The sequence below is a fragment of the Dipodomys merriami genome, unplaced genomic scaffold (genome assembly GCF_024711535.1).
Source record: "Dipodomys merriami isolate MVZ:Mamm:240054 unplaced genomic scaffold, mDipMer1.0.p SCAF_123, whole genome shotgun sequence".
NCBI classification, from domain to species: Eukaryota; Metazoa; Chordata; class Mammalia; order Rodentia; family Heteromyidae; genus Dipodomys; species Dipodomys merriami.
The window spans coordinates 411106-425304 of NW_027202527.1; the positions used below are offsets into that span (position 1 = coordinate 411106).

Sequence of the window (14199 nt, forward strand, 5' to 3'; positions counted from 1 at the left end):
GTTCTCATTCTACAAAACACTATATGAGTACAAGGTGTCTGACAACATTGTCAATCATCGTTTCTAACCCATCCCTTCTCTCATGTTTATTTTAAATTGAGATGAGGTGATTACATAAATTTCACGTATTTCACAGTATTGTGTAACAATTAAAGTCACAAACACATTTTAACCTTCACAAGGCAAATTGTCATTATCATGGTCTATAAAGTTTTTGAATTCAGGGGCTGGGAAGGTGGTTCAGTGGTAAAGCGCTTGCCTTACATACTGGAGACCCTGGGTTTGATTCCTCAGCACCCATAAGCAAAAAAAAGCCGGAAGTGGTGCTGTGGCTGGCGCTAACCTTCAACTGAAGAGCTGAGGGACAGCGTCCAGGCTCAGAGTTCAGGCCCACGACGCAGACCCCCCCCAAAAAACAAATAAAGTTTGTGAATTCAATGAACTTGGACAGTACAAATTATTTCTTCCACATCAGCTGATGATTACATTTCTTTTCTTTTGCTTAGTATAGGCTGTTCCCTCTTTCCCTCTCATTCCTTTCTTCCCATAGCTGTCTTTGGGTTGATTCGTTTTTTTTCTTCTATGTCCAGTGCTGCTGATGGGCCCCTTTGTTGTGTATTGTTCTGTTTCCCACTTACTATGTTCCTTCTTCTGGCTTCCCTCCATTACATGCATATATTTGCCATATCTATGGTAAAGAACATGGAGTCATTTAGCAATGATATGACAAAATGGGTGGCTATCCTTTGTTTCTTGAGTCCTGTTTACTTTGTCATATCTTCTTGCATTTTGGCTTTAGTAAACATCTCTTCGCTTAAAAACCTGTATTATTGTATTCTCAATTTCTAATTCCTGACTTCTGTCATGAATTCTACAAAATGTTTGAGGAAAAATTTTCAGTACCTGTCAGGTTGCAAAATACAAAAAAAGGAACAATGTTCTCTAGCTCATTCTATGAAGCAGTATCATGGTTAAATATAGAAGGCAAGGAAGAAGATAGTGATAGAAAGTGATAGAAAGCCAGCCTTGAGCAAAAAAGTTAAGCAAGAGAGACCCTAAGTTCAAGTCCCAATACTATAAGCTAGTTAATTAATTAGACAAAAAATTTTCACAAGAAATACTTCCAGGCACCAGTGGCTTACACTAGACATCCTAGTTACTCAGGTGGCTGAGATCTAAGGTTGTGGTTTGTAGCTAGCCTAGATGTGAAAGCCTATAAGATTCCAGTCTCCAGTTAACTACCCTCCAAAAACTAGAAGTAGACCTATGGCTCTCGGGGTTGAGCAAGAAAGTTCAAAGGTAGCACCCAGGGCCGAAGTTCAAGCCCAGGACCTGCATAAAAACAACAATAATAAATTCATAATTGAATGACAAAAAGACAACCCAACTCAAAATGAAGACAATTAGAGGCCAGAAATACATGTTCAATATCACTAAATATTAGAAAAAGGAAAACCAAACAATAATCAACTATTTCTTCTAGTTCAGTATATATATAATAACTCAGAAACTAAACATTCAGGAGAACTTTTGTTGTTGTTGTTGTTGTTGTCCGTTGTGGAGCTTGAACTCTGGGCCTGGGTGCTGTCCCTCAGCTCTTCAGTTCAAGGTGAGTGCTCTACCACTTGAGCCATAGCACCACTTCCAGTTCCCATGGTTAATTAGAGATAAGAGTCTTGTGGCCTGGCTTTGAACCACAGTTCTCAAATCTCAGCTTCCTAGGTAGCTAGGATTACAGGTGTGAGCCATTGATGCCTGGCCAGAAGGAGAACTTTTTGTATTGATGATGTGAATGGTAAATAGTGGCTCTACTGTGGAAAATATTTCTTCAAGTGTTAAGTATTCCAATAGCTTGCAACTTACTCTTACATAAAAAATTGAAAAAGGTCTTCAAGAAAAAAGCTTATACAAAGGTGATTGTATCAGCTATAGGTGCCATTGGTTTATGACTGTAATTCTAGCTACTTAGGAAGCAAAGATCTGGGGCTAGGAAGGTGGCTCAGTGGTAGAGTGCTTGCCTTGCATGCATGAGGCCCTGGGTTTGATTCCTCAGCACCACACAAGGAAGCAAAGATCTGAGGATTGCAATTGGAAGCCAACTTGGGCAGGAAGTCTGTGAGACTGATCTTAAATTACCCAAAAAAACCACAAGTGGAGCTGTATCCCAGGTTCCTGGAGTACAAAAGCTTAGGGACTAGCACAAATAAAATAAAATAATCCACATCAATGTTACGAATAATAACCAAAGAGTAGATATAATTCAGTAGACAAATATTAATAAATGTGCTATATTTAGTAATAAAATGCAAATATAAAGATGGGATATAAAGATGTAAAGTATAAAGATGTAAAAATAGTATGATGTGTGAAAGAAGTTACACGTGATTCCATATATAGGCTAGCATAGTCATTTCATAGAGATGTATATGGTTTTCATAAATTAATTGGGAACCAAGCCACTTGACTTGTTGCCTGGCATCTCTTAGACCCTTTCCTGGTGCTTAAATGTCTTGAGCTATAAACAAGAGCATTTCAGTTGTCGTAATTTCAGCCCAGCCAGTTAGAACACTACATATATCTTGAGGAAGCTACAGTCTCCTATTGAAGCAATAGCTACTGGATACAACTTCTGCCCTGACCTTATCACCACCAGAAACCTTATCATGAGGAGCCTCACTGACCTGCACTTACCTTACTTGTAGCTGTTTCTGAGGTTTAGCTGTTTCAAACATCATAATAGCAGCTCTTAATTAGATCAGAAAGAAGAATAGCATTTGTCTTAATGACAGTGAAAGAAGCTTTTGAATGACAGATAAGGGGCTGTAGCAATGAATGTCTTCTAATGGGTTCTTCCTTGAGTCTTTCAATAGGTGAAGGCCTTGATGGGTGTTGATAAAACTGCCACTGCAACAAGAGGTCTTAGAAAGTCCTGGAAGAGGGTAACTCATGCTAGGACAGTCCTTGACTTCACAACAGCTGGCTTTAAACTGAGATTCTCAGATCTCAGCCTCCTGAATAGCTAGGATTACAGGCTTGAGCCACTGCACCCTGCTAGTGATTATTTCTAGTCAGTTTCTTTTTTGGTTATCGACTTAGAGCCTTATGGATAGTTCCTGTGTTTTGAACTATGGGACTAACAGTAAGAGGCAAGCTATAAGGCTCTATTTACTTTCTCTCATTCTGTTGGAATTCATTTGATGTTCCTAGTGAAACTTCATATATTTTCTTAGGATCCAAGTACATACCTGTATAGAACTGTTTATGATCCTCTGTGAATTTACATTGTAAAAGGTTTAGTCATTCACTTGGGTTTTCCCCTCCTGTCCCTTCCACTTTTCTTATATCAGAATGGTAAGCTGTAAGTTTCTTACACTTTTTTTGTTAGTTTGGGGGACTTGTGCCTGATGTTGCCATATCTCAGCCTTGTGTAGGTCTGTAAGAAAAGTTTCTTACACTTTTTTTGTTAGTTTGGGGGACTTGTGCCTGATGTTGCCATATCTCAACCTTGTGTAGGTCTGTAAGAAAAGGAGATGAAGACTTGGGGGAGCTTCCAGTCCTGATTGTGACAAAAAGAGGTTGACTAAAGGATTCCATGTCTCGGTGGATAAAGCATCAAGAAAATATGGTATATATGCACAATGGAATTCTACGTTCCTGTTAGAAAGAATGACTTTGCCCCACTCAAGGAAATGGAAAGACTTGAAAATAATTATATTAAGCAAAGTAAACCAGACCAAAAGAAACCTGTGCTCCCTCATTTGTAATAATTAGAATGAGCCTATAAAAAGACAGAACGTTACACTTGGACATGGTTAACTGAACAATGGCCTAAACATTCACATAGTGAAACCAAAGGAGGTTATTCTTAGGAGAGGATCACAAGGTTTCAAAAGCTGTGTTCATATTTTCATATAAAATGATGCTTATCGAAATAAATTCCAAGAAATGGAAACGTGTGTGTGTGTGTGTGTGTGTGTTTTGGTTTTTTTTTGGGACCTGAACTCTGGGCCTGCACATTGTCCCTCAGCTCTTCAGCTCAAGGCTAGCACTCTACCACTTGAGCCACAGCGCCACTTCAAGCTTTTTTGTTTTTGCTTATCTGGTGCTGGGGAATCGAACCCAGGGACTCAGGCATGCAAGGCAAGCGCTCTACCACTGAGCCACTTTCCCAGCCCCTGGGAAACCAATTTTTATTGTACTGTTATCCTTTATTTTCCCTCTCCTTTTGGTTTATTCCCTTGTGTCTATTTTTGTGATTTCTTTTTTTTTTTAATTTTTTTTATTTTTGTGATTTCTGCACCCTTTGTCTTGTATATAAGTTTATCTGATGTGGGGAGGCAAAATGTGAAGCACAGAAACAGTGTGACAAAGGTTAAACCAATTCAACAGAGATACTCACTAGACACTATGTTGGAAATGAACTCTGCGACTTGATGAGAATGGGGTCAGGAGGGGAAGAACTGGGAGAAAATGAGGGAGAGTTGTCATTGTTCAAAAAGAAATTACTGATGGTACCTGAGTTATGTAACTAACCCTTCTGGTATATCACCTTTATAATTTTTTTAAAAAGTTCTAGAGCCATCAGGGCTCTGAATCTAAAGATCAGAACTATAAAACTAAGAAGTGGCTGAGAGCTCTAAAGAGCATAAGAGCTAGAGTTCCTGCTCTCAGGGTTCAGAGGTTTTAAGATCAGTTGGAAGCTGAAAGCCAAGGATCCCAACAACTATCATTAAAAAAAAATAATAGTAGGAGTGAGCTCCAGATACCAAATGAGGGAGGAATTTTCAAAAAGCTAAGCAGCAGGTGACGGTAGAGAAATTGACATGATTGAAGAAAAAAGGCAAAAGTTAGAGAGATGAGGCTAAAATGAATTTGTTTAAGCCCCCGCCACTAGAATTTAAAAGAAAGTGCTAAGGATGGAAAATTGTTACTGTCACCATTAGGTGTTGGTACTCTACATAATTCCATAATTTCACATAATTCTCCCTTCATTACCTAGCAATAAAGCTACAGCTTCTGTTTCTTTAGGGCCTACATTAAAAATCCTCTGTTTGGAAATCCAAACTATTAACCTCTGAAACTCAAGGTTTCAACACAAAGGAATGGCAAGTTGCCTGATGATATAAGAACTCTCAACTTGCTGGGTGCTGGTGGCTTGTAATCCTTGCTACTCAGAAGGCTGAAATCTGAGGTTACAGTTAAGCCAGCCAGGCAGGAAAGTTTGTGAGACTTTCATCTCTAGTTAATCACCAAAAAGCTGAAGTGGAGCTGTGTGGTTCAATGGCTAGTTGTGAGCAAAAAACATTTAGTAGCAGTGCTCTAGTCCTGAGCACAAGCCCAGAACTAGCACCAAATAACAAAAACAAAACACCCCATGCAAACGAGACATTTGTGTCATCGGTTTCATCAAACATAACACAACCTTAACAGAACCTATTTTTCTTTCCCTGCAACCTGAACATCCTATTACTGACAATTTTTATAGTCATATAGTCATATAGTCATATAGTCATATAGTCATATAGTCATATAGTCATATAGTCATATAGTCATATAGTCATATGCAGGTAGGAATATACTCCTAAACAGACTTCTAGTGAAAATCGTGTTCTATGTTTTATATGTGTATGTATGTCTATGAATATGTATGTGTTCCAGTTATAGCTTCCACAAATGAGCAAAAACACTGTATTTTTTACATCTCATTAAAAAGGGTGTCCTATAGTTTCATACATTTTCTTATAATTATATGAGCTTATTTTTTATTTGTGGCTTTGTAGCGTTGCACATGAGTGTACGCGCACACTTGTGTAAGGATACAGTGTCTTTCTGGTATATTGATTATTCTTGTTAGCTACATAACCAGTGATGGAATGAAAGAATATATCCTTTTTTTAAAAAATTCCTGTTTGAGTATGGATTTTAGAAGTATTTTCTCAAGATCCTTTGGATTTCATTGATTTTTGTTAGGATACTTCCTTTTCATCTCTGAGTTGTAGAATTTGAATGTCCTTTTTCTGGTCAGATTAGCTAGGAGTTTAAATCTCATTCTTCCAAAAAATGAGAGTTTGGTGGTACTATTAGTGTAATTGTTTCAGTATCCATTACTCCTTCCTGTTCGTTATCTTTCCACTTGTTAATTTTTTTTTAATTTCTATAGTCATTTGGTATGTCATTCAGAATTATGTTGTTCATTTTTTGCATGCTTAAATATATTGGTAGTATGTTTATCTGCTACATTCTTTTAATTCTTTTAATGGTCTGATAGAATGCAAGGATCTTTTACAAATTTTAAAAATATTTGCTAAAGGTTGTTTTTTATTTATTTATTTATTTATTTTTGGGGTCCAGTCGCGGGGCCTGAACTCTGGGCCTGGGCGCTGTCCCTCAGCATTTAAGCTCAAGGCTAGCACTCTACCACTTAAGCCACAGCACCACTTCCGTCTTTTTTCTTTTTGCTTATGTGGTGCTGAGGAGTCGAACCCAGGGCCTCAGGCATGCAAGGCAAGCACTCTACCACTGAGCCAACTTCCCAGCCCTAAAGGTTATTTTTTATATCCTAGAGTATGATCTATTTTGGAGAATGTTCCATGGTCTGCTGAGGATAATCGCTATTGTGCATATATTGGATGAAATACTTTGTTAAGTTCACTTGATTTTTTTTAGTATCATTTAACTTTATTTGTTGAGCTTTCATTTATATACCTTTCTTGTTGCTCATTATATACTGAAGTTTCCTATTGCTTTTGTTTTGTTTGGTTTTGTTTTTGGTGCTGGTCCTGGGGTTTGTATTCAGGTACTGTTCCTGAGCTTCAAGCCGCAGCTCCATTTCTGGCCTTATATCTATTAAGTTCTTCATATTCTTAATTGCCTTCTTTATTTCATTCAGCTGCTTAGATTCTTTTTGTTGTTGGTAGTGGTGGTGGTGGTCATGGGCCTGAACTCTGGACCTGGGCACTGTCTTCTCAGCTCTTCAGCTCAAGGCTAGTGCTCTACCATTTGAGCCACAGTACCACTTCCGGCTTTCTCTGCTTATGGGGTGCTGAGAAATGGAACCCAGGGTCTCATGCATTCAAGGCAAGCATTCTACCACTTTGCCACCTTCCCAGCTCCTGCTTAGATTCTTACCATTTGAATTTCTTTTAGTGGTTTCTGGTGTTTAAACATTAATTTCTTTTTTGGGTCCGGTCATGGGGCCTGAACTCTGAGCCTGGGCGCTGTCCCTCAGCTCTTCAGCTCAAGGCTAGCACTCTACCACTTGAGCCACAGCACCACTTCCGGCTTTTTTCTTTTTGCTTATGTGGTGCTGAGGAATCAAACCCAGGGCCTCAGGCATGCAAGGCAAGCACTCTATCACTGAGCCACCTTCCCAGCCTGACATTAATTTATTAACCATTCTTTGCTTTTTTTAAAATTGAGCTCATTGTGTAGACTCTGCCTTTTCACTATCATTTAAGTCTTTTATTGTGGCATTATTAGTAGTGTTCAGGAAGACAGGTTGTTTGGTTTTGTTTACTTATTAGTTTAATAGTATTTCATTGAGACTTACCAAGTCTAATATATGTAATATTTCAATATTTGATATCCTTTCTTTTAGTTTACTTAAGGCAGGATAATAATTGGGCTATAGTATATAAGATTAGAAAAGTGGGTCTTACTCAATTTCAAATCTCAGGAATCATTTTTTCAAAGGTAACACATAACCTTGTGTTTCTTTTTTTTCTTTTCTTTTCTTTTTGGAAGGGGGGTCCAGTCGTGGGGCCTGAACTCTTGGCCTGGGCACTGTCCCTCATCTCTTCAGCTCAAGGCTAGCACTCTACCACTTGAGCCACAATGCCACTTCTGGCTTTTTTTCTTTTTGCTTATGTGGTGCTAAGGAATCGAACCCAGGGCCTCATGCATGCAAGGCAAGTGCTTTACCACCGAGCCACCTTCCCAGCCCCATGATCTTGTGTTTCTAACTAATAAAGAACAGTCATTGACAACTTCTCATCCACTCTAAGAGAATATAGTGGAACAACAGTAGGTTTTTGGTAGCATAGGGTGGGAAGGGAATGTTCAATAATAAACTGAAGTGAGATAAGTATAAAAATATCTACTTTAGATAAGTATAAAAATATCTAGTTTATGTGTTAGGGTAGGGAGGTGAACTGAGGAAAAGAATAGATATATACTGTGTACCACAAATACCAGTTAACAATAATGATTATCAAAAAAAGAGATAATGAAAAAACAACACATGAAGGAACTAATCTTTTTTTTAAAAAAAACTAGTATTTAGGTAATCTAGTATTAATAAGAGTAGCAGGAGTCATTTAATCAATAGGCAGATAGGAAAGCAGATATACATCAGGTCATCTGTGTTTAAGAATTTGAACTCAGGCGCTGGGAAGGTGGCTCAGTAGTAGAGTGCTTGCCTTGCATGCATGAGACCCTGGGTTTGATTCCTCAGCACCACATAAACAAAAAGAAAAAAGCCAGAAGTGGTGCTGTGGCTCAAGTGGTAGAGCGCTAGCCTTGAGCTGAATAACTGAGGGACAGCACCCAGGCCCCGAGTTCAGGCCCCACAACCAGACCCCCCCCCCCCAAAAAAAATAATTTTCACACCACAAGGCAGTATACTGGAAATGAACTTTACAACTTTGGGGGAGTGGAGGGGAGAGTGAGAGGTAGGAGGCAGGAAGGGATAGTAAGGGAAAACAAGGGAAGGGAAGTAACAGTGCTAGACAAGAAATGTACTCATTGCCTTACTCATGTAACTGTAACCCCCTCTGAAGAGCATTTTTACAATAAAATTTTTTAAAAAATTACACAGAGTTAAGGGAGAAAAGATGGGCACAAGCATAAGAGGTTAGAAAAGAGGAATAAATAAATAAGGAGGAGAGAATCAAACAGCCAAATTAGGTGATTCAGACAACTCCTAACAGGAACATGGAAGGACCAAAAAAGATACTTGACTCAACCTGAAAAAAATTATGTAACTTATTTAAAAACCTTTTTTAATAATCATAAATACAAATGGTCTTTTCTAGTTAAAAATACTAGAGTGAATATATTAAAAAATGAAAATATCTAGGGACATCTCATGGCAAAATACAAATAGATTGAAAATTGAAATTTTTACCTCCAAGTATAATTAAAAGCAAACAGAATATCTAAATTTATTTATCTGACAAAAAGATACTGCAAGCAAAAATAATCAAGAGATAGATAGGCTCATTATATATTAAAAAGGTAACTACCATCTAGAAGATACAACATTAGTAAAATTATATGCACCAACTGTTGGTGCATCCAATTTCATAAATGTAACATTGGAACATAAAGTCATAGGTGTTTTTAATGTTCTACCATCATCAATAGATCATGGGTCTCCATGATAAGTAAATCTCAACAAAAAACTTCACTGTTAAATTGGAAAAGTGTACGTAGCCAATATTTTTGTCAATTGCTTACTACTATTCTAAAGGAAACAAGCTTTTAAAAACTTGATCTTGTCCAAATTTATGTATGATTAGCAACTGTCAGTGCACAAGTATAAATGATTATTTACCAATTTGACTGCCCTAGACAATTTCCAGAATTTTAAAAAACATCTATTTTCCATCTATCTACTGTGCTGGTACTGGAGTTTGAAGTCAGGTCCTTTTGCTCTCACTTGGCTCTACTATATTAAAAGCCTCAGATCTCAGCCTAATTAGTAGCTGGGATTACAGGCTAGCTACTGTATACCTGGCCTCCTATCTTTATAATGTCAATATACAAATGATTATCAAAATTTTGATTTTGAATATGGTATTTTCAAGTTCTTTAGATAATTATGAAATTCAGTTTTTGCATAAGCATTTAAGGCAATTGAATAAAGATGGTAGTTAGAACTAAGTATTCTGTGTCCAGCTGGTCTCCAGACCTGAAGCAAGGGAGTCCCCTGAGGGCAAATATATCTACTGAACTGGGCAAGAAACCTAATCACACAGAAAGAACATTTTTGTGATCTTAAGTGATTTTATATTCTTTGTTAGGAAAGTGAGAACAAAAAAGGAATATGTGACTAATCATCAATAGGGTAGGACTGTTTCTATACAGGTGGAAGAAATGAGAGGCGAATGAGAGCAACCCAGATGAGCTCAAGGCTTTATTGGGGGGCTGGACTGCAGGGTTGCTTCATTCAGGAATGGAGGCAACAACGGTAAACAGGTGTGACCAGAATTAAACACAATTTTAGGTGGCAGTCATATGGATCACACATAGGCAGTCACACAGGTCACATTACATAGACTGTGGGAATTCAGGGAATTCAGTCAGTATGATAAAGCTGTTACATGGACTACAGAAATTGGGGGAAGAATCACATTCCAAGAAAGAGTGTAATGAGACTGTTGGAACTGGGGCAGGAATTTGTACATCACACCAGGAAAACAGTACAGAATCAGGAAATAGTAACTGATTTTTATAAACAGGTGGGGACATAGGTTGGGGACTTAATCTGCAAGCTTACTCTGAGACCTTAGATAAAAGTGTTTTAATTGACATTTGTTACTATGAGCATGGATTTTTCTCTTCATGACATTTTCAGAAGGCTTTCAACATTTCATGTTTTTAAATGTTACCAGATTATGCAGGAGCTAACCTTGTGAATGTTTGCAATTCAAACATGCAAACATTTGCATTTTAATGACACTGATATAAAACAATGTAGACCAATCATGGTGGGTCACATCTGTAATTTCAGCACTGAGAAGCTGAAAGTTGGAGATTGTCAGTTCAAAGTTAGCCTGAGTTTCATAATCACATACTGTAAAAAAAAACAAAAAAACTTTCAAACTAATTTTAAGGTAGTAAAGTAGAAAATAGAGAAAGGAAATGAAGATGAGGGAAGGGGAAAAATACTATTTGTAAAACTTTTTTTTTGATTAGAGACCAAATAGGAACCTACTTAACTTTTACAAAAAAAAAAAAAAAAGAAACTAGTTTTTTTATTTAGAGAGTAATTTATTAGTTTCTGTAATTAAACCCATGTAGATAAGACCTTGCATATTTAATACAGTGCATTTACCCCTGTACAAATGGGAAAAAAATTAAGTTTAACATTTCTACATCAATATGGCTATTAAGTTTTGTACAATGCCAACTCAACATGGTAAACTGGGATACGTTTTCCAAAGTTGACAGCACAGCTAATGTTTCCAAAAATGCAAATTATATATATATGTGTATATATTTATATTTATATAAAAAGACCAATAATAGCAATATGTTATGCGTCAATAGCAGCAACAGCTTTTCCGGGTTCTGCAGTCATCTGAACAGAATTAGACATCCAGCACATCCATTAAATGAAACTAGTGTAAAAATGCCAAAAATTCATCTGATACTGTGTGTTGCACTCTGGGCCTGGGCGCTGTCCCTCAGCTTAAGGCTAGCACTCTACCACTTGAGCCACAGCGCCACTTTCACCTTTTTTCTTTTTGCTTATGTGGTGCTGAGGAGTGGACCCCAGGGCTTCATGCATGCAAGGCAAGCGCTCTACCACTGAACCATGTTCCCAGCCCTGTGTTTCAATTTTTGATGGTACTGGGGATTGAACTCAAGGTCTTGTACTTGCTAGATAGTCATTCTGCTATTGAGCCATACCTCCAACTGTTTTTTGTATTTGTGTTCTCTTTCTCCATCTCTCTCTGCCTTCTTCCTCTCTTCTCTAGTCCTCTCCTCTCTCATCTCCATTTTTCTCTCTCTCTATCAGACTCTTCCTGTAGCAGGCCTGGAACCATAATCTACCAGATTTTAGTCTCCCCTCTTATTATGATAAACGTTTTCTAGTTTATCCAACGGCTTGGTAGACAAAGACTTTTGCAAACTATTTCTCTTTTCCTTTTCCTTTTGCTTTTCCTTTTCTCTTCCCTCCTGCCCTCCCTTCCTTATTATTATTTTTTTTTTTTTGTAAGTAGTGGGGCTTGAACTCTAAGCCTGGGTGCTGTTCCTCAGTGCTTCAGCTCAAGGCTAGAGCACTGTACCACTTGAGCCACAACGCTACTTCCAGTTTTCTGGTTTTTAATTGGACATAAGAGTCTCTCAGACTTTCTTGCCCCACCTGGTTTTAAATCGCAATCCTCAGATCTCAGCTTCCTGAGTAGCTAGGACTTACATATATGAGCCACTAGAGCCCCGCTCCAGTATGATCTTGAATTGCAGTCTTCCCCATAATCTTGATGCAAGTGTATTCTCAACATAGAATGTGGGATAATGTACTGATTTATATTCTGACATTTTAGTGACAATTTCAAAGTAGGAATGTACTTAAAGCTGAGCATGGTAGTTCACACCTATAATCTTAGTTACTCAGGAGGCTTGAGATCTAATGATGAAGGTTTAGAGCCAGCCTTGCACACAGATCTAAAATATTATTATTTCCAATTAATCAGCAAAAGGCAGACATTAAGGTGTGCCTTAAGACCATTGACTTTAATTGTAAGCTTAGGGCTTTGAGTTTTAAGGTCCACTCCTGACATTAAATCAAACCAAATTTGAGAGGTATACATAAAGAATTAAACTTTTAGATAAACATACTTTTTATGTTAAGTTTAAATGCTTTTCTTGGTTTTAAATTCTTTATTGTGATTAAGTGATTACATAATTTCCCAAATTTTAGAGTGTTATGGGATAATGATCTTAGTTAAAGTCACAAACACATTCTAACTTTCATGGAGCAAATTGTCTATCATGGTCTTTAACATTTATGAGTTCTATGAGTTACGATACAGTTATTTCTTCCACATTGGATGATAAGTACATTTCTTTTGTTTTGCATAGCATCTGCTGTTCCCACTTTCCCACATATTCCATCTGTCCCATCCTTGCCATTGAACTGCTTAGTTCGTTTTCATCAATGTCCAGTGCAGCTGATGGTACCCTATGTTGTATGTTTTTCCCTGACTCCCTCTACTTCTGTGTCCTCCTCCTGGTTTCCCTCCAGTGAGCACATATATACCATATATGTGATCAGCAGCATGGTGTTATTTAGTAGTGATTCGACCAGCTGAGTGTAAGTCTTTTGTTTCTTAAGCCTTGTTAATTTTGTCATATCACTTTACATTTTGGATTTAACATCCACTTATCAGGGACACCAGGTGCCTCTTGTTTCTTTGCTCTTGGCTTACCTTGCTCACCATGATTTCTTCTAGTTCCATCCATATCCCTGCAAATGCCATTATTTTGTCCTTTCTAATGGCTGCATAATCCTCCATTGTGTATAGATACCACAGTTTTTGGATCCATTCATCTGTAGTGAGACATCTGGGTTGTTGCCATATATGGCTATTGTGAACAGTGCTGCATTAAACATCGAGGTGTATGTGTCATTGTATCCTGGTTCCTGTTGTTCAGGATGGATGCCTAGAAGTAGTATGCCTGGGTCATAAGGGTGGTCAATATTTAGCTTTCTGAGGACCCTTCAGACTGCTTTCCAAAAGTGGTTGTACAGGTGTACATTCCCAACAGAAGCATAATAAATAGGGTTCTTCTTTCTCCACATCCCCTCCAGCATTTGTCATTGGCTGACTTTAGGATGTGGACCATTCTGATTGGGGTAAGGTGGTATCTCATGGTTGTCTTTATTTACATTTGCTTTACAACCAGGGATAGCAAACATTTCCTCATGTGTTTCTTTGCCATTTTTATCTCTTCTTCTGAGAAGTCTATCTTCAGTTTTCTTGCCCATTTAGTAATTGGTTTATTAGTTTTGGAGGGATTAGTGTCTTGAGTTCGCTGTATATACTGGATATTAACCCCTTGTCTGATATATTGCTGGTAAATATTTTTCCCAGTTAGTTGGTTGTCTTTCTAGCTTGGTTGCTTTGTCTTTAACTGCAGAAACATTTTATTTTAAGGTACTCCCGTTTGTCGAGTCTGTCTCCAATTTGTTATGACCCTGGAACTCTGTTCAGGAAGTTCCTGCCTGTGCCTACAAATTCAAGTGTCAAATAAAAAATAAAATAAATTAAAAAAAAAAAAAAACACAAATTCAGGTGTCTCTCCTGCTCTGTCCTGCAGTGGTTTCAGAGATTCAGGTTTGATGTTAAGGTTTTTAATCCATTTTGAGTTGATGTTGGTGCATGGTGATAGGCTGGGGTCCACTTTTAGTTTTCTGCATGTGGCCTCCCAGTTTTCCCAGCACCAGTAGTTGAAGAGGCTGTGTTTCAT

At 37.8% G+C, this 14199-nt stretch overlaps 1 protein-coding gene across 5 annotated transcripts in view; it reads left to right on the forward strand.

Moving 5' to 3' along the window:
* The window catches only part of LOC138823805 (ATP-dependent RNA helicase DDX3X-like), a 107048-nt gene that overhangs the window by 27176 nt on the left and 65673 nt on the right, over positions 1–14199 (forward strand). For 3 of the 5 annotated variants that reach the window (XM_070017358.1, XM_070017356.1, XM_070017357.1), the window contains one exon: positions 3514–3625. The exons of the other annotated variants lie outside the window; for them this stretch is intronic. The gene's annotated coding sequence lies outside the window, so the exon portion shown is untranslated. The remainder of the gene's footprint in view (positions 1–3513; positions 3626–14199) is intronic. 5 annotated transcript variants of the gene reach the window in all.